The 24131-nt window shown below is 33.1% G+C and overlaps 1 pseudogene; it reads right to left on the bottom strand.

Moving 5' to 3' along the window:
* Positions 1–10866, bottom strand: part of LOC139707138 (zona pellucida-binding protein 1-like) — a 57694-nt pseudogene extending 46828 nt beyond the window's left edge.
* Between the last annotated feature and the right edge of the window lie 13265 nt (positions 10867–24131).

Raw genomic sequence — 24131 nt, forward strand, 5'->3', positions numbered from 1 at the left:
TATAAGGGTTAGTCTATGTGTCCTCTATTCTGTACCATTGGTCTGCCAGCCTGTTTTGGCGCCAGTACCATGCTGTTTTTGTTACTATTGCACTGTAGTATAGTTTAAGGTCTGGTATACTGATACCACCTGTTTCACTCTTCCTGCTTAGAATTGCTTTAGCTATTCTGGGTCTCTTATTTTTCCAGATGAATTGCATAATTGCTTTTTCTATTTCTATGAGGAATGCCATTGGGATTTTGATCAGAATTGCATTGAACCTGTATAGTGCTTTTGGTAATATGGTCATTTTAATAATATTAATTCTGCCTATCCATGAGCAAGGCAGATCTTTCCATCTTCTAAGGTCTTCTTCTATTTCTCTCTTTAGGGTTATATAGTTTTCATTGTATAGATCTTTCACCTCTTTTGTTGATTCCCAAGGTTTTATTTTTTTTGAGGATATTGTGAATGCGGTAGTTTTCCTCATTTCCTTTTCAGAGGATTTGTCACTAATATACAGGAATGCCTTTGATTTATGGATGTTGATTTTATATCCTACCACTTTGCTAAATTCATTTACTAGTTCTAGAAGTTTCTTGGTAGAGTTTTTTGGGTCTTCTAGGTACAGAATCATATCATCAGCAAATAATGCCAATTTGAGTTCTTTTTTTTTAATGTGTATCCCTTTAATTTCTTTCATCTGTCTAATTTCTCTGGCCAGTGTTTCAACTATGTTGAATAGAAGTGGTGAGGGAGGGCATCCCTGTCTTGTTCCAGATTTTAGAGGGAATGCATTCAGTTTTTCTCTGTTTAGAATGGTGTTGACCTGAGGATTAGCGTAGATAGCTTTTACATGTTGAGGTAAGTTCCTGTTATCCCTAGTTTTTCTAGTGCTTTGAACATAAAGGGGTGCTGTATTTTGTCAAATGCTTTTTCTGTTTCTATCAAGATGATCATATGGTTCTTATCTTTATTCTATTGATGTGATGTATTACATTTATTGATTTCCGTATGTTGAACCAACCTTGCATCTCGGGGATGAATCCCACTTGATCATGGTGCACGATCTTTTTTTATGTTTTTGATCCGATTTGCCAGAATTTTATTGAGGATTTTTGCATCTATATTCATTAGAGATATTGGTCTGAAGTTTTCTTTCTTTGAGGTGTCTTTGTCTGGTTTTGGAATCAGGGTGATATTGGCCTCGTAGAATGAATTTGAAAGTACTCCCTCTTTTTCTGTTTCCTGAAATAGACTGAAGAGAATTGGTATTAGTTCTTCTTTAAAGGTCTTGTAAAACTTGGCTGTATATCTGTCCGGTCCTGGGCTTTTCTTGGTTGGTAATCTTTTGATGGCTTCTTCTATTTTCTCACTTGATATTGGTCTGTTTAAGTTGTGTATATCTTCCTGACTCAATCTGGGCAGATCATATGACTTAAGGAATTTCTCGATGTCTTCACTATCTTCTATTTTATTCAAGTATAAGGTTTCAAAATAATTTCTATCTTCTGTATTTCTGTAGTGTCTGTTGTGATATTGCCTTTTTCTTTCTGTATGCTAGTAATTTGGGTTCTCTCTCTTCTTCTCTTTGTTAGCATGGCTAAGGGTCTGTCAATCTTATTTATTTTTTCAAAGAACCAACTTTCAGTTTTGTCAATTTTTTCAATTGTTTATTTTGTTTCAATTTAATTGATTTCAATTATTTATTTTTTATTTTTTTATTGGTTGTTCATAACATTACAAAGCTCATGACATATCATCTTCCATACATTTGATTCAAGTGGGTTATGAACTCCCATTTTTTACCCCAAATACAAGTTGCAGAATCACATCGGTTTATTTCTTGCCTTCTACTGCATTTGCTGCTGATGTGTTCTTCTTTTTTCTAGGGCTTTGAGATTTAGTGTGAGGTCATTTATTTGTTGGCTTTTTCTTCTTTTAAGGAATGAACTCCATGCAATAAATTTTCCTCTTAGTACTGTTTTCATAGTGTCCCAGAGATTTCTATATGTTGTGTCTATGTTTTCATTTACCTCTTAAGAATTTTTTAATTTCTCCTTGATGTCTTCTGTAACCCATTGTTCATTCAGTAGCATATTGTTCATTCTCCATGTGATGTAGGAATTTTTCTTCCTTATTTTATAATTGATTTCCAATTTCATTCCATTATGATCGGATAAAATGCATGGTAGTATCTCTACTCCTTTGTATTTGCTAAGAGTTGCCCTGTGGCATACTATATGGTCTATTTTTGAGAAGGATCCATGTGCGGCTGAGAAAAAAAGTGTATCTGCTTGATGTTGGTTGATATATTCTATATATGTCAATTAAGTCTAAGTTATTAATCGTGTTATTGAGTTCTATAGTGAGAAACTATTTTCATGGCAAAGGTACAAACACAAAAATACTAAACTCAGATGATTAAATATTAACAATTTCTGTTCAATCCTATACAACATGAACAAACTTAACAGATTTGAACTTGGGAAGAAGATATTCCAACAAAGAAAATCAATGATGGATTCATAATGGAATATAAATGATATGAAATAACTCCTTTGAAAACAGGCAGAAAAAAAATGAACAGAGGCAGCTTAACTTTTTTTGCTTAGCAAACAATGGAAAAATTGGATAATATTTTATGCTGGTGAGTATGTGGGAAATATCCCTTGAACCCTTCTGGAGGAGATGTGAACTGGTACAGACACTTTGAAGACCTATATCTTAGTGAGATGGAGAATGGTAAGGTCATATGATACTTATCAACTACTCCTGGATACAATAGGCCCAGAAACTTTTTATACAAGTAAAATATATATATACACACACACACACACACACATACACATATGTGTGTGTATGTGTTATCATATGCACCAAGAAATGAAATTAAGTGAAAATGTAAACAAATGTTCACTGACCAAATGGATACATGAGTGAATAAAAACAGAAAACTAACTGACATTAATAGAGCAAGTAAAATGAGAACAAGTTAAAAAAAGGACCACAGAACAGAAAAATGGCCAATAGAGATAGATGCTGAAACCTTGCACAACAGAAGAAACTCCAGGCATAAAACAGCAGGCAGTCATACACATCTAGCAAAATGTCAGTCTAAAAGAAATTAAAAATACTCTACTTCTGATAAACACACTATCTGCTGAATTGTAATGTTAATTCATTTAAAGAACAAATTTAATATTATTCAATAACATGAAATAATAAGGAAATCAGATATAAATAACTATTTATGATCTAGATTTAAAAGTTATAGCTAGTAAAATCAACAAACGTGGCAGAGTAAGGAGTTCCAAATTTTTTTCATAAATAATAATAAGAATTTTCAGAACTCTGAAATTCATCAAAGACTTTAAGCAAGGTAAGAAAAATTTACACAAGACAACTGAATTTCAGTGTTGTGGGATGAACTGTTCTCCTCTCATCACCCCCATATTCATATGTTGAAGTCTTAATCCCCACTCCCTGAGAAAGTGAATTTATTTGTAGATAGAATTCTACAAAGGAAATCAAAATTAAATCTTTAGGCTGGGTCCAAATCTAGTATGAATGATGCCCTTAAAAAAGGAAAGATTTGAACACATAAGTATTGATGAAAGGCAATGTGAAGAGACATAGGAAGAAGGAACAGATCTTTCTTTCAGAGCACTCAGAGGAATCAACCCTTACAGCAACTGATTTTGGACTTCTATCCTCCAAAACTGTGAGATTATTTCTGCTGTATAAGCTATTCAGTCTGTAGTATTTTGTTATCAAAGCTCTAACGAAACAACATACTTGTGAAAAAAATGGTGCTCTTAAAGCATTTTAACTTGCTCTTTTGCTGTCCTCACAATCTCTGTAGTATCCATGAAAGTAAAGTCTTAAATTATAGTGAGAACCATCAGCCTCACAACCACTGGAAGGGGCAAACAAGATCAAAATAACTCCAAAACTTCCTTCCCAGAGAACTGTCATTATTAGACCTGTCTAGCAATCTCTTGAAAGACCCTACTCACAAGGCTATCTTCCCTTGATTTTGTGACTGCCTGATACAGTAGAGGATAGGTGAGGAAACTAGTAAGTTAACCAAAAGCTTAAGATAAAAATCTGGTGAGTAACATTTCCACAGGAAGTAAGAAAACTGACACATTCCTAACAAAATAGAAGCCTGTATATTCCAGGCTGTATGTATGTCCAGGACGTGTGCCATCTCAGTAAATACCAAGAAGCCTCATGTTCTCACCTCTAACTGAAATTGAGATTCTACATAGCATAAAGTCAATGCTAAGGTAGAACTGTCAAATACATAGCTAAAAATAAAAGATACTAAAAATTAAAGATACAATCCACAGTATGTACACATAGACCTCAGCAAAGACTAAGCTGTTTAATTAGAGTTCTATATAATCATTAGCCAAAGACAACTGTTCAGAAAGTTCAGTGATTATGCATGTAAAGAATAAATAATTTACACAATTAGTTCAAAAAAGTCACTAAACAAACAAAAAAGATAGGCAAACAACATCATAATCTGGGAGGAAAGAAGAATCTTAGAGGGTTGTTTTGCTATATTATTAATATTTCCAGTTTTCAACTAAAAACATAAACATGCAAAAAAGAGAAAAAGTTCAATTACATACATAGAAAAAGAGCAGCCAATTGAAACTTACCCTAAAATTAAGATCGAATATTGGGCTTACTGCATAAATACATATAAAATTAGCTATTTTAAATATAGTACAAGAAAACAATGTCTAAAGAAATAAAAACAGTATGAGATGATCATCTCCCTAAACAGAGAATATCAACAAAGAGATAAATTATACAAGAACAATTAAAATATAATAATTGGGGCTGGGATGTGGCTCAAGCGGTAGCGTGCTTGCCTGGCATGCGCGGGGCGCTGGGTTTGATCCTCAGCACCACATAAAAATAAAAAAAAAAGATGTTGTGTCCACTGAAAACTAAAAAATAAATATTAAAAAAAGTTCTCTCTCTCTCTCTCTCTCTCTCTCTCTTTAAAAAAAAAAATATAATTGAGGGCCGGGGTTGTGGCTCAGCAGTAGAGCACTCGCCTAACAAGTGTGAGGCCCTGGGTTCGATCCTCAGCACCACATAAAAATAAATAAAATAAAGGTATATTGTCCAGCTACAACTAAAAAAATAAATATTTTTAAAAATATAATAATTGAAATAAAAAAATTATCTAAAAGGAATCAACAGCTTGATCAGGCAGAAGAATCAGTGAATTTTAAGATAAACAATTTGGGGTTATCCAGTCTGAAGAAAAAAAGAAATAAAGATAAATGAATAAAGACTTAGAGATATGAGAGAAATCATCAAATCATGAGTACATGCATAATAATGAGTGTTCCATGAAGAGCGGGGAGAGACACAAAAGATATTTAAAGAAATAATGATAAACACGTCCCCAAAAGGATGAATAGTATGAATCTACAAATCCAAGAAGGTCAATGAACTCTAATTAAAATAAACCCAAAGAAATTTATACACAGGTACATAATTAAGTTCATAAACAAAAATATAATACTGGTAGCAACAAAGAAAGGAACTAACAACATACCAGTGGTCTTCAATTACTAGCTTATTTCTCATTTGAAGACAATGAAACATAAAATCTGAACAGACCTAAAGCAACCACAGTGATTAAATTAGTATTCAAAAAACTTCCACAAAGAAAAATCTAGTACCAGATGGATTCACTGGTAAATTCTACCAAAAGACTAAAGCACAATTAACAATAATCCTTCATAAACTTTTTCCAAAAAATAGAAGAGGAGGGAAAACATTCCAACTTGTTCTACAAATCCAATATTATTCTAAAACCAAAATCAAATGAAGATATCACAAGAAAACTACAGATCAAATTTCCTTATGAATCTAGAGGTATAAAAATCATCAAAATACTGGCAACCAAATCTGGCAGTATTAATAAAAAATGGACTATATATCAGAGTCAACTAAGATTTATTCCAGGAATTCAATGCTGATTCAGAATACTAAAATTTGTCAATATGATGCAACATGTTAACAGAAGCAAGGATTAAAAAACAAATGATCATTTCCAAAGATGTGAAAAATTTGACAAAATCTAACACCCTCTCTCCCTCCCTTACACACATACACATACGCTCGCGTGCACGCACACACACACACACAGAGTAAAACTGAACAGAGTGAACTTAGTCAACCTAATTAAGGACATCTATTTAAAAAAAAAAAAAAAAAACTCATACCTACCATCCAACTTACTGAAAACTTTTCCTTCCCTAAGATCAGGAGCAAGACAAAGATATCTGTTATCATCAATACTGAGGTTCTACCTAAGAAGCTGGCATGAAAATATAAAAGGAATTCAGATTGGAAAGGAAGGAAATAGAATTATCTCTATTTGCAGATGTCAAAAAAAATTTAATGAACCACCCTAAAAATAGAGCTAAATAATGAATAAAGCAAGATGGCAGGATATGACCAAAATATCATCTGTATTTCTACAATTTGTCAATGAATAATCCACAAACTAAATAAAATCCTTCTATTTACAACAGCATCAAAAGTAGTAAAATATTTAGTAAAAAAAACTGAACAAAAGAAAAGTTAAAACTTGCACACTGAACACTACAAAACATCATAAAGTGAAATTAAAGAAAACTTAAATAGACATATAGTCCATATTCCTGGATTGAAAATACTTAAAATTGTTAAGATGACAAAAATAGATCTGCAGAGTCAATGCAATTCCTACTTTAAGACCAAGGGACTTCTTGTAGAAACTGACACACTAAATCAAGAGTTGATATGGAAATGCAAGAATAACCATAACATTCTATAAAATAAAAAAATTATAAAAGATTTACTCTTCATAGCTCAAAAATTTATTATAAAGCAACAATAGCCAAGACAACAAGGTATTGACCTGAGGAAATATATATATATATATATGAAAATATCAATTGTATTTCTAGTAGTGAACAATCCATGAACTAAATAAAATTCTTCCATTTATAACAGCATCAAAATAATAAAATATTTAGAAATAAGGCTAGCAAAAGAAATGTAAGACTTGTACACTGAAAACTACAAAACATTCAGAACAAAAATTAATATACATCAATGGCACTCATAAATAAAACTCATAAACTATGGCTAATCATTTTTTAAGAAGGGTACCAAGACAATTAAATACAGAGAAAATAGTATCTTCAACAAATGGTACTAGAACAATTAGGTAACAATCACATGCTAAAGAAGGAATTTGATCTCTCTCTTGCATCATAAAAATTAATTCAAAATGGATCAAAGACCTAAATAAAAGAGCTAAAACAATGAAACTCATATGAAGAAACATATAAGGAAATTATTGCTCCATTAATGATCACAACTGGTTAGGTGATAATTTCTTAAATATGACACCAGAAGTACCAGAAAAAAATAGAAATTAGACTTTATCAAACTTTAAAATGTGAATTTCAAAAGATACATTAATAAAGTTAAAATACAATCCATGTAATTGGAGAAAATATTTGTAAATCATTTGTATGGTATGTGTCCAACACTCAGAATATATAAAGAACACTATAACTCAACAACAACCAAAAATATTTTAAAAACAGGAAAAAGATCTAAATAGCCATTTTTGCAAAATGGTATTCACATGGCCATAAACATAAAATCATTAGCTATTAGAGAAATACAAATCAAAATCACAAGATTCCACTTTACACACATTAGGATAGCTGTAAACAAAAAAAGATGGATAGTATCAAGTATTGATGAGAATGTTGGAAAGTTTGAACCCTCTAACATTACTAGTGTGAAAGTAAGCTAGTTCAGGCTCTTTGAAAATTAGTTTGGCAGTTTTTCAAAATGTTAAAAATAGGATCATCTGTTTTCTAGCAAATCCCCTAGGAAAATGCCTAAGAGAAAGGAAAACAAACATTTACGCGAAATAAAATATTATTCAACTGCAAAAAGGAAGGAAGTACTTACATATTGTATAACATGATAAGCCTCAAAGACCTTAAACTAAGTGAATGAACCCAGACACAAAAGGCTACTACAATTACAATTATAATTCCACTAATGTCTAGAATCGGCAAATCTACACAAACAGGAAGCCAATTTGTTGTTTCCAGGGGCTGGAAAGTGATGACCTAATGGGTATGATGTTTTTATTGAGAGTGATGAAAATGCGATGTAAGATAGTGGGGATGTTATCTAACATTGCCAACACACTAATTTTATGGAAAATGAATTTATACCCTGATAAAAATGCAAAAACAAAGTTGTGGCTTCTGTGTCTCATGTGACTTTCATAAGATTTTGTAAATCCAAAATCTCGTTTAAAATGTTTTAGCATGTTTAAATTGTCCATATTTAATATTATACCTAGTATTATACAATAAGCAAAACAATATTGGCAACTTGAGCTAAATTTTAGAATTATCCTTTGCATAATTATGTCATTATAGCATAAAAATTAAGCTTTGAAGAATCTAACTATATGGAAAGAACTTTAATCCATTTCTGTAGAAGGACATGAACTTTAGAAGACAGGAGAACTAGGAAACATTAGCCATTTGGAAAACACTAATAAAATTTAAATCACAAAAATGGCAAGTTATATTCCATGTATGTATGATATGTCAAAAATAAATTCTTAATGTCCTGTATAACTAAAAAGAAAAAATGTAAACAAATGTTAACTTTTTAAAATTATTGTGAGTCTATATATGAATACCTGGAAAATTTGATGATCCCACTATTTTCACTGACTCTTGGGTCAAGCAAAAATTCTTAGAAATCGAACCAAATATTCAACTATGAAAGGCAAAAAGAAAGCAAAGGGTTAACAAATTTCCTCACTGGAAACTCCAAAACTTTAAAGTACACTTGATCTTACACAAAGGTGAAGCTCATAAATCTAGTTCCTCTTGTATCTCATATCTCTTTTCCAACTCTACTCACCTTCATGTGCCCTAATGAGTTTAATCTACCTACTGCCTTCTCTCTATTACATCTCATTTCTGGCTTTTTTCACATTCACTTAGAACACTATGTTTTAGTTTCTAAATTCCAAATCTCCTATCCCTCAAGACCCAAATCACAAATACCACCTCTTTCAAAACTCCTGTTTGTTCGTATTTGTCAGGATATCACTACCACCTCTGTTATGTCATTCATTCCACATTTTATTATAGTTGTTTATGGACAAATATAATTTTATTTATTATACATTCAATTGATGGAAGTATCAGTGTTTATATAAACTTATCAAAAAATAAAACAAAGCATTATACCATGTACATGGCAACTATTAAATAATTGTGAAATATATTGATACCCCTCATTTTTGAATGAACACGTTTGAAAGGGATAATGGTGAGAACAGAACAAGTGAGAAAATCAATATAAAAATACAGTATTACAAAGCACTATACCCAAGTACTCTCTAACAACAAAGAAGTAAAGCACAAATAAAAGAAAATGGTATTAAAAGCCAGAAGATCTGAGTTTAAATCCCACCACATACTGGTCTTAAGAAAGCCACTTTAAAGTTTAGGAGCCTAACTTTTCTCATCTGGAACTGGGACAATAATTCCAGCTTACAGAGTTACTGTAGGACTAAATGTAATTTGTATAAATTATAAAATGCCATATAAATACATGGCCTTTAGTATTCATGGTTCACATATAAATATATTGACTCCTTATTCTGCTTCTTATACCCTCATTGGTCTGGTCTGATTAGTGGGTCAAAAAAAAAAAAAAAGACAAGGAAGATATTTAAATGAAAACACTTCCTTTCATATTAGGTACAAAACCATGAACCACTTTCAAAAGTATCTTAATCCTGCAAATAAAGGACACTGGATATTCTCATATATCAATTTTTGGATTCCAGATGACTGGAGTTTAGCATATCTTGTAAATCTCCACTCACTCACTCACTCTTTTCTCCACCTCATCTATCCCATGCTTACTTCCACATTCCTTCTACATTTTTCTTGGAGACCTTATTTTTTCATTCTCCTTTATTTGAACAAGTGTTAGCATTTTAGAAAGCCTCTTTTGTGCTTTTCATTCATCAATTCTTGGATTTTATTTTTAAGAAAGTCTAGAATATATAAACAAAAATAAAGTAGCCAAATATTTCCAGTTAAATAACAGTTCGATTACACTCTTAACTTTTTTCAGCACTTGTTTCTATCATGTTATTTTGAAATATCATAAATGTATTTTGTAAGAATATGGAAAAGCATGTCAGCTCTTCAGATGTCAAAACTTAAAAAAAATCTCAGCATATTCTGCATTTTATATCTCCAGCCAATAGAGGGAGCTCCTGTATCACGGATATTTTAAAATCACAGCACACATACTATGGAATACATTGGCTCAGGACAATATATTACGGAACTCACAAAGAAATATAAAGCCAGTAAATGAACCATGGGTTTAATTTAGGAGTTTATTAATTCAGTTTAAATTTCAAACTTTTAACTCCAGGTGTTTGAGTGCTCTTCTATCTTCAAAAGATTAAAGATTTCCCAGTCATTCGCTCCTCTTTGCAAATACAGGGACTTTGTACGACCTCTACATAAAATACACTTTTTTGGTCAGGTATTAATTAAGTACAGTGTTTATATAAACCAGGTGCACGTGACACAGGAAAAACGTAATCAAGGGTGGAGTCACGGTTACCCAGCAGAGCTAGACCACCGAGCGCCGCCGACCCTCACCTGACGGGGGCGCCCGCACAAGAAAGGCGGAGAAGAGGAGGATGGCTGCTCGGGAGAGCGGGAAGCCAGAGGCCCGGGCCCGCCGCCAGGTCCGCCACGCCCGGCCAGAGGCCGAGGTCTCCATCCATACGCCACCGCCGCCTGCCTACACTCCACGCAGAAGGTCGTTACGCGACGCGCGCTCACCCGCCGCCGGAAATTGGCGGGCGGTGGACCGGAAGGCGAACCGGACGGACTCTGTTACGTTCTCCTCTGGTTCCTTATTTTTTGTATTAGAAGTCACTTCCTAATCAGACTTTGGGCTGTGCAAAGACCTTGTGAGAGACCTTGCAAAATATTCATTTCAAGATTCTGTATGGTTGTGCTTCCCAGATGAATATGCCCTTTGTGAAAGTATTTGAAGACAGACATGACTATGGCAGATTTGAAAAGAAATGTAATCCTGCCTTTCTTAAATTTCATCTTTACCCCCCTTCTGTCCTGCCAAACTATCATGTACACTATCCTTATCCTCCACCTATGGGCCAGATTATCCATTATTTCCACTTCGAGATGATGTGCCCTTAGTTGATCCCTGTTCAGGATTTGTGAGTCCTGGTGGTGATGCTGATTTAAAGCCTGGCATTGGCAGAACTATACCAAACCTGGCAGATTTCAGTGATGTGAAACCTCAACATCGAATTCCTAGACCAGACCCTGAATTTCCAACAACAATAAAAAGGCAAACAATTCTGTTCGAAGAACTGCAACAGAGTAGGAGGTGGAATTCCAGGCAAGTACCAGACATTTCCATCAGAGCAAAACTTGGAGGTAAATAAAGTAATATGGACTTTGTAACTCTTAAATACTCCAGTGAGAAAGAAAAACATGGATATAAGATATAGGATTTTAGCAGTCAAATTGACAAAATGATACCTGAATAGGGCATTTTTAAGTTTTAAGTTATATATATATATATATATATATATATATATATATATATATATATATATATATATATATATATATTTTAATTGTAGTTGGACACAATATCTTTATTTATTTTTATGTGGTACTGAGGATCGAACCCAGTGCCTCACACATGTGAGGTGGGCACTCTACTGTTGAGCTACAGATCCAGCCCAAATTATGTATTTTTTTTAATTATAGAATGATAAATATAAATCTATTTGCAAAATAAAATTTAATTTAAAAAGAAAAAAAATATTTATTAAGTTTAAGTCAGGAAAAAAGGTATAACGATCATTTATTTTAGAAATATAGATATTATTTTACCACAAAGGAATTTATGTACTACATTGGTAATTGTGTAGCAAGCCTCGTTATATAAGTCTCTCACTTGAAAACAATAATTTACTGATGGTTGTTAAACAGGTCACAGGAGCTCAAATTAAGTGGGAACAAATGTGAAAGTTAATTTGGGGGTACAGTAAGAACAGAGATGAAGAAAAGCATCCCCTGCATAAATAGCTTTACGGGACCAGAACCAGGATTCATGACCTCTTACTGATATGTGCCACGTGGTTTCTCTGTAAGAGTTCCACTATATAACCACAGGCCTGGGCCCAGAAGTTTGGCGAGAATTAGCTCCAAAGGAAACCCTCAGGGACTTTTTCCTGTATTAAAATATGTCTGATAGACAGGGAGGGAAAAAAAGCTTTGAGTATGTGAAAAGGAAAAGGCCAAATGACATAGCAGGAAGTGCTTTAATTGCTCCAATGTCAAAGATGGCAATACCTTGCCATGGCTTTGTTTCAGCACCAACCAGACTGGAAGCTACCATGTGTTAGTATGGTAGGGATTCGTAGTTTTTGCCCTTTCTTCCTGGAGAAAGGCCATACAAGAAACCAGGAGAGGATAGGAATAAAGGAAAAAGTAATCAAAATGAAAATCCCCACAAGATAAATCCTCAGCCCTACCATCCAGAGACTGTTAGGCCAGAAGGAGAATTTTAAGAGATTTAAGCATGAGAGTTTTGATTTTAATTTATACTCATTGTGGTTTTAGCATTTAGACTCACAGAAATTTCTGAGTTATAGAATTTTTCTATAAAAAGTATAAAAATTGCAACAACCTATCTTAAGAATCATTCTATATTCCATTGGAAATACCATCTATGGAAATATTGTATTACTGAGAATCAAATGTACTTATATCTACAAATGACAAATACTGTCTTAGGTGCTAAAAATGTTTACGTATTGTCAATGAGGGAAATACCCATAGTTCAAGTTCATCTCACCGACCTAATACATTCTCACCGATTATGAACTACAGATTCTTTTCTAGTCTATCAAGAAAGAAGCTTGAACTCAACCTTTGCAAACATTTCAATGCATAATACTATATTTATTCTAAGGTAACTAAAGTCATTCTTCTCATTTAATTCAAGAATGGCATTTACCTTGTAAGCTGAAAACTCCAGTTTAGTATAATTTTAAAGGCAATATTGTCAATTTGTGTAAGTTCTTCTCAGAGTGGACTCTTAAAACATTACTCCAAGAAGTTTAAATTGAAGAAGTAGTTTGGTAAGCTACCAAATTACTGAAGTGTTGTTAAAAAGTCTTTGGCTCATCTGGTCTGTGTGTTTTACTGTTTGAATCAGTACCATAGGAATTCAGAGAATAGGCTCTAGGATCATGGCTATCTACTCATTACACCTGCAATTCTCTTTATACCCATATATCCTTATTAAAATTCACATAATAATACTTCATAGTATAAGAAGTATTTGATATAATTCATGTAAAATATCTGAAGTAAGAAAGGAAACATAAGGTCAGATAGTATAATTTTTATTCACTTCTTACAAAAATTGAGGATAATAGTACTTATAAAAGTGTAAGAATTAAATGAATTAGGACAATTAAAATTCCTAGTAAAATTCCTAGAACCTGGTAAAGGACTTAGTCCATAGTAAATATTATTATTATTAACCATAAACAGTTTCAAAGAATAATACTTGGGGACTGATTACAATATTTGTTTTAGAGTTTAAATGACTTTGTAGATCCTAGAAATAATTATTAATTTTAAATGGTACATTTAAATTTCTGATAAGCAATATCTCACAATTAATCACATCACATACCAGTATGCTTTTCAGTTAACTTTCACAAATACCAAAATAAGATCATAAAAACTTTTATTTCTGACTTCTTGTCCTATGCCAACCCTGTCTAAACCTTTAACTGGGTTCAGTACTTCCTTTCTGTTCTAGTTTGACTCTTATTCACTCTAATCAACTGTTCTAAACTTATTCTAATTGTATTCAAAGGCTGTTTTAGATGTTTCCTATCATTGTAGCAGATAGCTCAGTCTTTCCTACCACAGAGAAAATAGAGGTGATCTATTATCACCTCCTTGATTTTCCTACCATTTGCCTCCTGATAGCAATATTTGTACCTTTAAATGTGCCTTTTTTCTTTTTTAAGCCATTATCTTAGCTCAAGATATTATAACAAAATACCAAAGATTGGGTGGATAAATCAACAGACATTTATTTCTCAAAATTCAGGAGACTGGGATATCAAAGTTAAAGGAATAAATAGATTCAGTTCTTGGTGAAGGTCCTCTACCTGGTTTACAGAGGCTGCCTTTATCCTGTGTCCTCAGATATCAGAGAGAAAGATCTAGTTTTTTAATCCTTAAAAGGAAACCAATTATATTGTGGTAGTCTGACCCTCTTTACCTCATCTTAATCTAATTACTTCCCAAAGGCTCCAACTCCAAATAATATCACCCTGGGGGTTACAACTTCAACATGTGAATTTGAAGGGACACAAAAAATTGCTCCATAACAACCATCTTACCATTTTGAAGTATATAGTTCATTGGTATTAAGTATATTCACAATGTGCAAACGTCACTACCATCGATCTCAAGAACATGCTTCATCTTGCAAAACTGAAACTCTATATCCATTCAGGAATGACTGTGTAATTCCCTCTACCCATGAACACTGGCAGCCACCATTATATTTTCTGGCATTGTTGATTTGACTACTTTAGTTTCATTGTGTAAGTAAAATCATTCAGTATTTATCTTTTGTGACTGACTTATTTAGTTTAGTATAATGTCCTCAAGTTTCATCCATGATGTAGCATGTGTCAAAAATTCCTTCCTTCTCAAAGCTGCATAATATTCTATTTTATGTATGTACTACATTTTATTTACCAATTCACCCATCAATGTACAAATGGGATGCTTTACCTTTTGGTTATAATAAATGATACTGCTATGATTATGATTTTGCAAATTTCTTTTTGACACCTGGTTTTAGTTGGGGGGAGGCAGTCCTCTTTAAAACCCAGAAATAGAAATGCTGAATCATATGGCATTCTATTTTTAACTTATTAGAAACTACCATACCATTTTCTGTTGGGCTGCATTATTTTTTTTAACCACTAAAAATGCACAATTCCAGTTCCTTGAATTTATGGACTAATGGTGCATAATCCTTTTAATGTGATGTTAACTATTGTTTGATAGTATTCCATGAAGGATTTTTGCATCAACATTTATCAAAGATATTTGGAATTGTCTTTACCTGTAGTGTCTTTGTCTGATTTTGATATTAATATAATGTTGGTCTTACATAATGAATTTAAAATGTATTCCTTTTCAATTTCTTTGAAAGGTTACAAGGAAGATTTGTGCTAATTCTTTAAATAGATTGGTGGTAGGATTCACCAATGAAGCCATCTATTCCTTTTATTTATTTTTTGTTTAGTACTGATTCTGTCTTTTATATAGTTCATAGTTTCTGTTTCTTCATGATTCAGTTTGGGTAAGTCGTGGGTGTCTCTAGGCCCTTCATCCATTTCATCTAGGTAACCCAGTTTGTTAGTGCACAATTATTCACAGAACTCTTTTACAATCATTTTTGTTTCTGTAAAACCAATTGTAATGACTCCTTCATTTCTGGGTTTAGTTTTTGGATTCTTTTCATTTTTACTTTGTCAATCTTGCTAAATGTTTATCAACTTTGATGATTTTTTTTTCAAAGAACAAAATTTTGGTTTCATTGATTTTCTCTGTTGTTTCCATTTTCATTTTTTAATACATGCTCTAATTTTTGTTATTTTCTTTTTCTATGGGATCATTTTGCTCCTCTTTATCTCACTCCTTTTGAGGTATAAATTTCAGTTTCTTTTAAAAGATTTTCCTTCTGTATTAATGTAGGTATTTATTACTATGAACTTCCCCCTTCTGATTTAGCTGCATTTCATAAATTTGGATGTGTTGTGTTTTCATTTTCATTTGGCTTCATCTATTTCCTGATTTTCTTTCTGATTTCCTCTTTGATCCAAAGAAGACTCTTTTTTAATAGTGTATTGTATAATTTCCAAATGTTTCTGAATTTTCCCATTTTATTTATTATTGATTCCTAGTTTATTTCCATTGTGGTCAGTAAAGGATTTTGGCATCATTTAAGTCTTAAATGTGTTAACACTGATTTTGTGAACTAACATGAAATATCCTGGAAAATGATTTTTATTTCTTTAGTAAGGGTGTATTTTCTGCTGCTGTTGTGTGGAATGTTTTTTATATGTCTCTTAGGCACATTTGTTCTATGTGTTACTTAAATCCTCTGCTTCTTTATTGATCTTCTGTTTGGAGGTTACATCAATTATTGTAAGTGGTATATTGATATATCCTACTAGTACTGTAATGCTGTATATTTTTCTTTTAGTTCTGATTCTCTTGATCCTGCTGAGCACTTTATTTATTTGTGTGTGTGTGTGTGTGTGTGTGTGAATGACAGCAGAATGTATTATAATTCATATTACACATATAGAGCACAACTCTTCATATCTCTCCTATAAAAAGTATATTCACACCAATTTGTATCTTAATACATGTACTTTGGATAATGATGTCCATCACATTCCACAATCATTTCTAATTCCCTGCCTCCTCCCTTCCCCTCCCACCCCTCTGCCCTGTCTAGAGTTCATCTATTCTTCCCATGCTCCCTCTCCCTAACCCACTATGAATCAGTCTTCTTATATCAGAGAAAACATTCAGCATTTGTGTTTTGGGGGGGATTGACTTACTTCACTTAGCATTATCTTCTCCAACTCCATCCATTTACCTGCAAATGCCATGATTTTATTCTCTTTTATTGCTAAGTAATATTCTATCATGTATATATGTCACATTTTTTATCCATTCATCTGCTGAAGGGCATCTAGGTTGGTTCCACAGTTTAGGTATTGTGAATTGTGCTGCTTATAAACATTGATGCGGCTGTGTCCCTATAGTATCCTGTTTTTAAGTCCTTTGGATATAGAGAAGAGAGATAGCTGGATCAAATGGTGGTTCCATTCCCAGTTTTCAAATGAATCTCCATACTGCTTTCCATATTGGCCGCACCAATTTTCAGTCCCACCAGCAATGTATGAGTGTACCTTTTCCTCCACATCCTCATCAACATTTATTGTTGTTTGTATTCCTAATAGCTACCATTCTGGCAGGAGTGAGATGAAATATTATAGTAGTTTTGATTTGCATTTCTCTAATTGCTAGAGATGATGAACATTTTTTCATATATTTGTTGATTGATTGTATATCCTTTTCTGAGAAGTGTCTGTTCAGGTCCTTGGCCCATTTATTGATTGAGTTACTTGGTTTTTTGGTGTGTATATTTTTGAGTTTTTATATACCCTAGAGATTAGTGCTGTATTTGATGTTGAGGGGTAAAAATTTGCTCCCAAAATGTAGGCTGTCTATTCACCTCATAGATTTTTTTTTGGCTGAGAAGAAAATTTTTAATTTGAATCCATCCCATTTCTTGATTCTTGATTTTAATTCTTGCAGTATAGGTGTCTTACTAAGGAAGTTGGGGCCTAATCCGACACGATGAAGTTTAGGGCCTACTTTTTCTTCTGTAAGATGCACAGTCTCTGGTTTAATTCCTAGGTCCTTGATCCACTTTTAGTTGAGTTTTGTGCATGGTGAGAGATAGGGGTTTAATTTCATTTTATTGCATATGGATTTCCAGTTTTCCCAGCATCATTTGTTGAAGATGCTCTCTTTTCTCCAATGTATGTTTTTGCCACCTTTGTCTAATATAATTGTAATTTTGTGGGTTAGTCTCTGTGTCCTCTATTCTGCACTATTGGTCTACCAGTCTGTTTTGGTGTGCTGAGAAACTTTATGATAGTTATTTTGAACTTTTGTCAGATAAACCCATAACTCCACTTTGTTAGTATTATTCTCTGAAGATTTAACTTCTTACTTTGTGTGGAGGATCTTTGCCTGATTCTTCATGTTCCTTGAGTCTCTTTGTAGCTAAGACAAAGCAGGCACCTCTTCTAGTCTTTGAGAACTGGCTTTGTTAACAAAGACCTCCACTCATCATCCTGATCAGAGTTTCTACCAGTTGTTTCCCTTTCAAGGGAAACTGAAAGATAATAATTTATGATGCTTGCTCTATGCCAAACGGGGTGAGCTATGGTTTCTAATACTCAGAATTCCATCTTATTCTCCCACAGGCAGCTGGACTTTACCAAACCTATTAGAGCTTCAGAGATATTCTGGTTCTTTAGGTATCTCCAGAGAAGTCAAGTGTTGAATCAACTCTTTCTATAATTTATGACTCTGGATCTATGGTACAACTTCTAGATGTAGATCTATGATAAGCTACCAGCCTAGTTCATTGTCTCTGTATTCTTCAAGTGTCTAGACTATGCCAGCACCACATAGCTCCAGAATGATAAGATAGATGGTATTTCTTTGGACAACCCTAAAGAAGGTGGAACACTGGACACCTGGATAAATTGACTCTCTTCTCGGGGATTTTTCACTGCTCACTTTGTACTAATTAAGCAAAGAATCTAGGATTTATTAGCCCAAACTGCCATTTTTTTACTCTCCTGGGTCTCTCATAGTGCCAATTCTTTTAGGACTCCCAGATTGATGCAAAAGAAGTCAGTTTTCTGGGGAGCACCCTTGGAAAAGATTTGAGTGCTGGAAATGGGAACCAACTTCCTTTTTCCCAGAGTAAAACAAGTTAAGGGGTCTCTTGTATGACACTATACTAGAAGATAATAAATGATTTCTTTAAGCTAGTAGGTTTTGGGTGGTTCATTTTTCAGCAGTCGATGCTAAATCACTATGGAAGAAAGGACAGAATCAGAAAAGGACTTTGACCTAAATATGATTATCCTGAAGTGGTAGCTATAATTCCTCATTCTGTTTCCTTCTCCACCTCTGTACAAAAATTACATTTTTTGTTTTATTTTCCTACTTTCCGCATTTTTCAAAGCAGTTGCTCAAATGACTCCAAATAAGATGAATGACAAAGAGCTATCCTGCATCTTTTGGCAGAGTGTTTCATTTGCCTATATATGTTATAGATAGAATTATGCATATGGTTCTCAAAATCAAAATGATTATGTGATTCATCACTACCTTTTTCCCTTTGCCTTGGCCACTCACCACTGCATCTGTATTAGTTTCCTCTAACATATTGTTGCAAACAAATTAGCTTCTTAAAACAATACCCATTAATTATATGAAAATATTGTGGAACAGAAATTTGTGTAACCTCAATTGAGTCTTCTGTTTAGGATCTAACCATTCAAGGTGTTATCTTGACTCTTACCTAAAATCTGCTTTCAATATCATTCAGATTGTTTTAGCCTACAGTTCCTTGCATCTGAAGGGTCTTCTTCCTTGTTCAGTGTCAGCCAGGGTACTCTCTTAGCCTCTGGAGGTCACCCACATCCTCCTTATGTACCTTCAAAGCCAGAAATGATATATTAGGCCCTTATGACATTCTAATCTCTCTTATTGGCCCTTCCAAATCCACAAACCATTCATCATCATACACTTGTTCCCCATATTTTCCTTGCCAATGTCCTGTGCATATTCTATCTTGATATCCTAGTCAAATATTGACCAGGTCATAATTATTATTAAAGTGTATGATCCAGAGTCATATATTATAGAAAGAGTTGATTCAACACTTGACTTTTCTGGAGATACCCAAAGAACTAGAAATTTTGCCCATTCCATTATATTCTTTAATTGTAGTTTTCATGTTTGATGGTAGTCATTAGAGGTGAGGAAAATGAAGCTCAAAAGAGTTACTAACCTATAGGATCTTGCCTGATTCTTCATTTTCCTTAGCTCTCTTTGTAGCTGTTTGTGTATTAGACAAGGCAGGCACCTCTTTGGTTCCTTAATAACTGGCCTTTAAAAAAAGAAAACCTATACTTATCATCCTGGTCAGAAATTTTATCAATTCTTTCCCTCTGAAGGGAAGCTGAGAGATGTGTATTTATTTTGCTTGCTGTATGCCAATTATAAGGTGAATTTCATTTTCCTTCGTTAACTCATGTAGACTACTCTGGCACGTAGGCAAGAAAGAACATCCATTATTTGGACCCACGATCAATTAGTCTGTTATTGAGCTCCACCAGAGTAGGGATCCACAACTGGACACTGAGCATCTGTGCTGTCACAGCCATCTCTTGCTATTTCTCTCTCCCATTCTTTCCCATCTTTGTACTGTCCACCTAGCTCCCAAATTTATGCAGCAAAGCTCTAAAGTAGAGGACAAAGTCAGAAGCCTCTTTTATCCCATGGGGTTGGAGAAATAATTGCTATGGAAATACCAGAAATACTATCATTATTTTTTCCTAGAATAGTCTCCTATGCAAACCAGAGTAATTTCCCAGAGTTATCAATCTCTGTAACAACCTCCAAGGGCACTTCATCTACAGGTTAAGTTCAAAACTTTCCTCTGCTGATTTCTGTCTTATTTCTATTGATTACCTTCCACCATTCCCTGTATACCACTTCATGATCTACCTATAACTAGCATTTTGTAATTCCTTAATGCTGTGATACTGTCACAGGATAGACCTATCATTGCAAATGTTATTTGCCTGCCTATATAATATATAATATGCATTTTTCAAATTAGGTCCTACTTAATTTTCAAGATAAGACCAGGTGTCATCTTCAAGAAAGTCTCTACTACCATGTCTGAATATTTCATTTGCTCTTGGGTACCTCAAAGTCAGAAACTTTTTTTTTTCATCTTTATACATCCATGACCTTCCACTTTGGGTACAATAAGTACTTTTTGAAGACTGATTTTATATTTTGATGAAATATTTTATATTGGTAGTCTCTTGGGACTTTGATAATCTAGCATTAGCTAAATTAGGTGCTTAGTAATCACACTCATTTTATGTTATAATCATCCCCAGAATGTCTACATATACACATGTACAGATTTGTGGTACCCAACAGATCTCTTCCAATAATAAATCAAAAATACTAAATAAGTCTCCAATATTATAATTATACTAACTTACAAGTTCCAGAATTATTCTGCCTTCACTCCTGAGAGATCCAGAAAAGATATTATATAATCCATTACAAATCAATTATCACCATAAAACTTAGGTCTCTAATAGGAAGTAGTGTTATTGGAAAAGAAATTTCTTCATTATGCTTTTAACCAAAGTACAGGAATTTTGGTTTTCAGGTTGGACAAGCCCACTAAAAGTTACTCCTTTACAACCTCTTCATGAAGGATGCTCAATAAATCACACCTACACATTTCATGAGGATGCAACATGTACAGTAAGATTGTTTTACTATGTGGGGTAATACAATATTTCTTATTAGTATATTTTATTATGTGTACTTGGTATTTTATTTCTCAGAAAATGACTACTATTTATAAAATACTTCTTATATGCCTGACACTGTTTAGACCTGCTCAGTTCTTGCATTTTTTTTTTTTTTGCTTATATTCTGACATACCTACAATATTATAGGGAAGGGATGAGGGAGTAGATGCTGGTTGTTCCCAACCCAAACTCCCTCTACTGGAGAGTGTACATAACCCAAGTAGCAGTGAGTGATGACTATTAAAAGGCTAACAAGCACTATCTGATAGACTGTACCCTCTCACAGTATATCATTTGAACACCAACCCTGACTCGATTCATGCTTCTAAATAAGGTAGTATTGTGAGAGAATGGAAAACAAAGACATTTAAAGTATATGCCATAAATGTTTCCTCTACTCAAGATACCATGGAAAGTCTTTATGTTTTTCCTCATCCTGTGCAATTTTCTTTTATTAAAAAAATCATGAAATCAGAAATTAGGGTAATTCAGCCTGTTTGGGGATGTTATGAATTCATAAAACATACAGAATGTGATTGGAAAGAAAATTAAATTTTGTATTTGTTAGTTTCACTTATTCCATCTTTAAACTCATCAAAGGATTCATTACTTCTATAGGTAATTTCTATGAGAGAAATAAAAGTGAATATAAAAAAGTGAAGATATTGGTGCCCTTTTTTTTCCATTTAAGCTACAAATTCATGGCAAAGTTCCAAGCCCTGTCTAGTTATTTTAGGATTAGAATTCTAAACTAGTGCTTCTAATGGGAATCTTTACTAGAATATTTATGTAAATTTGTTTTTATTAATGACAAATGAATCTAGATATTTTATTCCAGTAGTGGAAATTTAGTAACATGGGTCAAAATCTCCAGTGACAAAAACAATTAGATTAATACTTAATTTTTTTAAGTAAGAGGTTGTAAGGTAGAGATAAAATTGTTATTGTTGGAGGGAAATTTCAATTTCCCAACAAGAGCATAAAATTCTAAAATTTAAGCCTGGCACTTAGGGTCACTTTGGCCTTGCAGGAATATATTGTTCCCAAATAAGTAACTGAAATTTTGATTCAAATTTTTGTTAATATCATAGGATCATAAGTTGAAGCTAATCTATATAGATCACCCATTACTTTTGGCTGATTACTTGTAATTCTGTGGTGTAGAATAAGGAAAGATCAATAGTATAAATCCCTTGAATACTGTACCATGGCTAAGTCAAGGTAAATGAGAAAACTTAAGTCTTGAACTAAAATGAAGGTGATCCCAGATTTTTATTATTCCCAGGAACTAGGCAGAGGCAAATAAAATTCTTCTTTGGAAGAAGATAATATTTTAATAAATCTCAAAGTATTTCTATGAATGACTTTTAAAATATCATGTTTGACATGCAATTAATAGTATCTAAACAAATAAGGATAAGTTCATCACAAGTGAGAATCAATGGAAATTAGAGAAAACAGAAAGGATAACACATTGATTACAAAAAAATGTAAATATCACATGATACTCATGGAGAAAAAGTTGAGCTCACAATTTTCACAAAGAAACTGTAAATTATCAAATCTGAAATTAGCAAAGTGGGAGGTAGGGAGAATAGTCCCAGAACTGAAAAACACAATAAATGAAGAACTTAGTTGATGGGTACAATAATAAATGAAACATAGTAGGAAAAGTAGAGAACTGATAGATAAGTCAGAAGAAAATATACAATGTCATAATACAATATACAAAAATGTAGAAAATAGAGAAGTAAAAGTCAGAAACATAAACAATAGAATGAGAAAAATAGATGTGCTTATTGGGAAGCTCAAAAAAAGTGAGATAGAATAGGGAAAAGAGGCATGTGAAGGTACAGTTGTTATATCTATATTTATTTCTGGGGCTCTCAGAAGCACCCTTTCACATTCTCTGCTGTATATTGAGGTCAGAGTGTGGTTCCACACAAGTAAGCCAAAGGTAACAGTGATGATAACATTTGTGACAGTGACAGAACCAACACCAATGGTATTGGCAGAAAAAGTTTCAAAACAGACACAAGTCATGGAGAACATGAGAATGGAAAGAAATAGAAAATTTCAGAAAGTTTGCCTTTTTGCATATTTTTTAAGTAATTGCTTTAATTGAAATCTGGACATCAGTAGTATCTTTTGTTCGGTTGAATATGAAGAAATTTAGGAAATTGAGGCTTACATTATACTATTGGTATTGAAGAATCTTACACTAGGTTTTACTAGCATTTTATTAGGGCATAAATATAGTTCTGCTTCAATGTCATTAGTCCTGTCAGAAGTACTTAAAAACATCTCAATTGGAAGAAAGAATTCCATTGCATCAGATTCTAAGAACAAATAGAGGATAATAATAGAAGCAAGATAATAGATACTAGAAAAAAGAATATAATTTCAGAAAATTATATAGATTGTTATTCTGTGGACCTAGAATCCAAAACACTCCAAAAAAACTGAAGATGCATAAAATATGGAAGCTTATAGGACTCCAAGTTGAAGAGATAGTATATTAGAAAAATTCATATCCCAATGAAAATTATACCATAATGTAAATCATATAATATACCAACATGATAATAAAAAAGAATATGACCCACAATGCATAAATTTCTGCTACCACTAGAAAAGAATTAAGCACAATTTCTGAAGTAATTGCCTCCATGATAAAGAAGAACAAATTGGATAGATTATAGAGTAAAATAATCTCAACAGTGATATTTTGCAT

This window comes from Marmota flaviventris, chromosome 9 (assembly GCF_047511675.1).
Source record: "Marmota flaviventris isolate mMarFla1 chromosome 9, mMarFla1.hap1, whole genome shotgun sequence".
Lineage (NCBI taxonomy): Eukaryota > Metazoa > Chordata > Mammalia > Rodentia > Sciuridae > Marmota > Marmota flaviventris.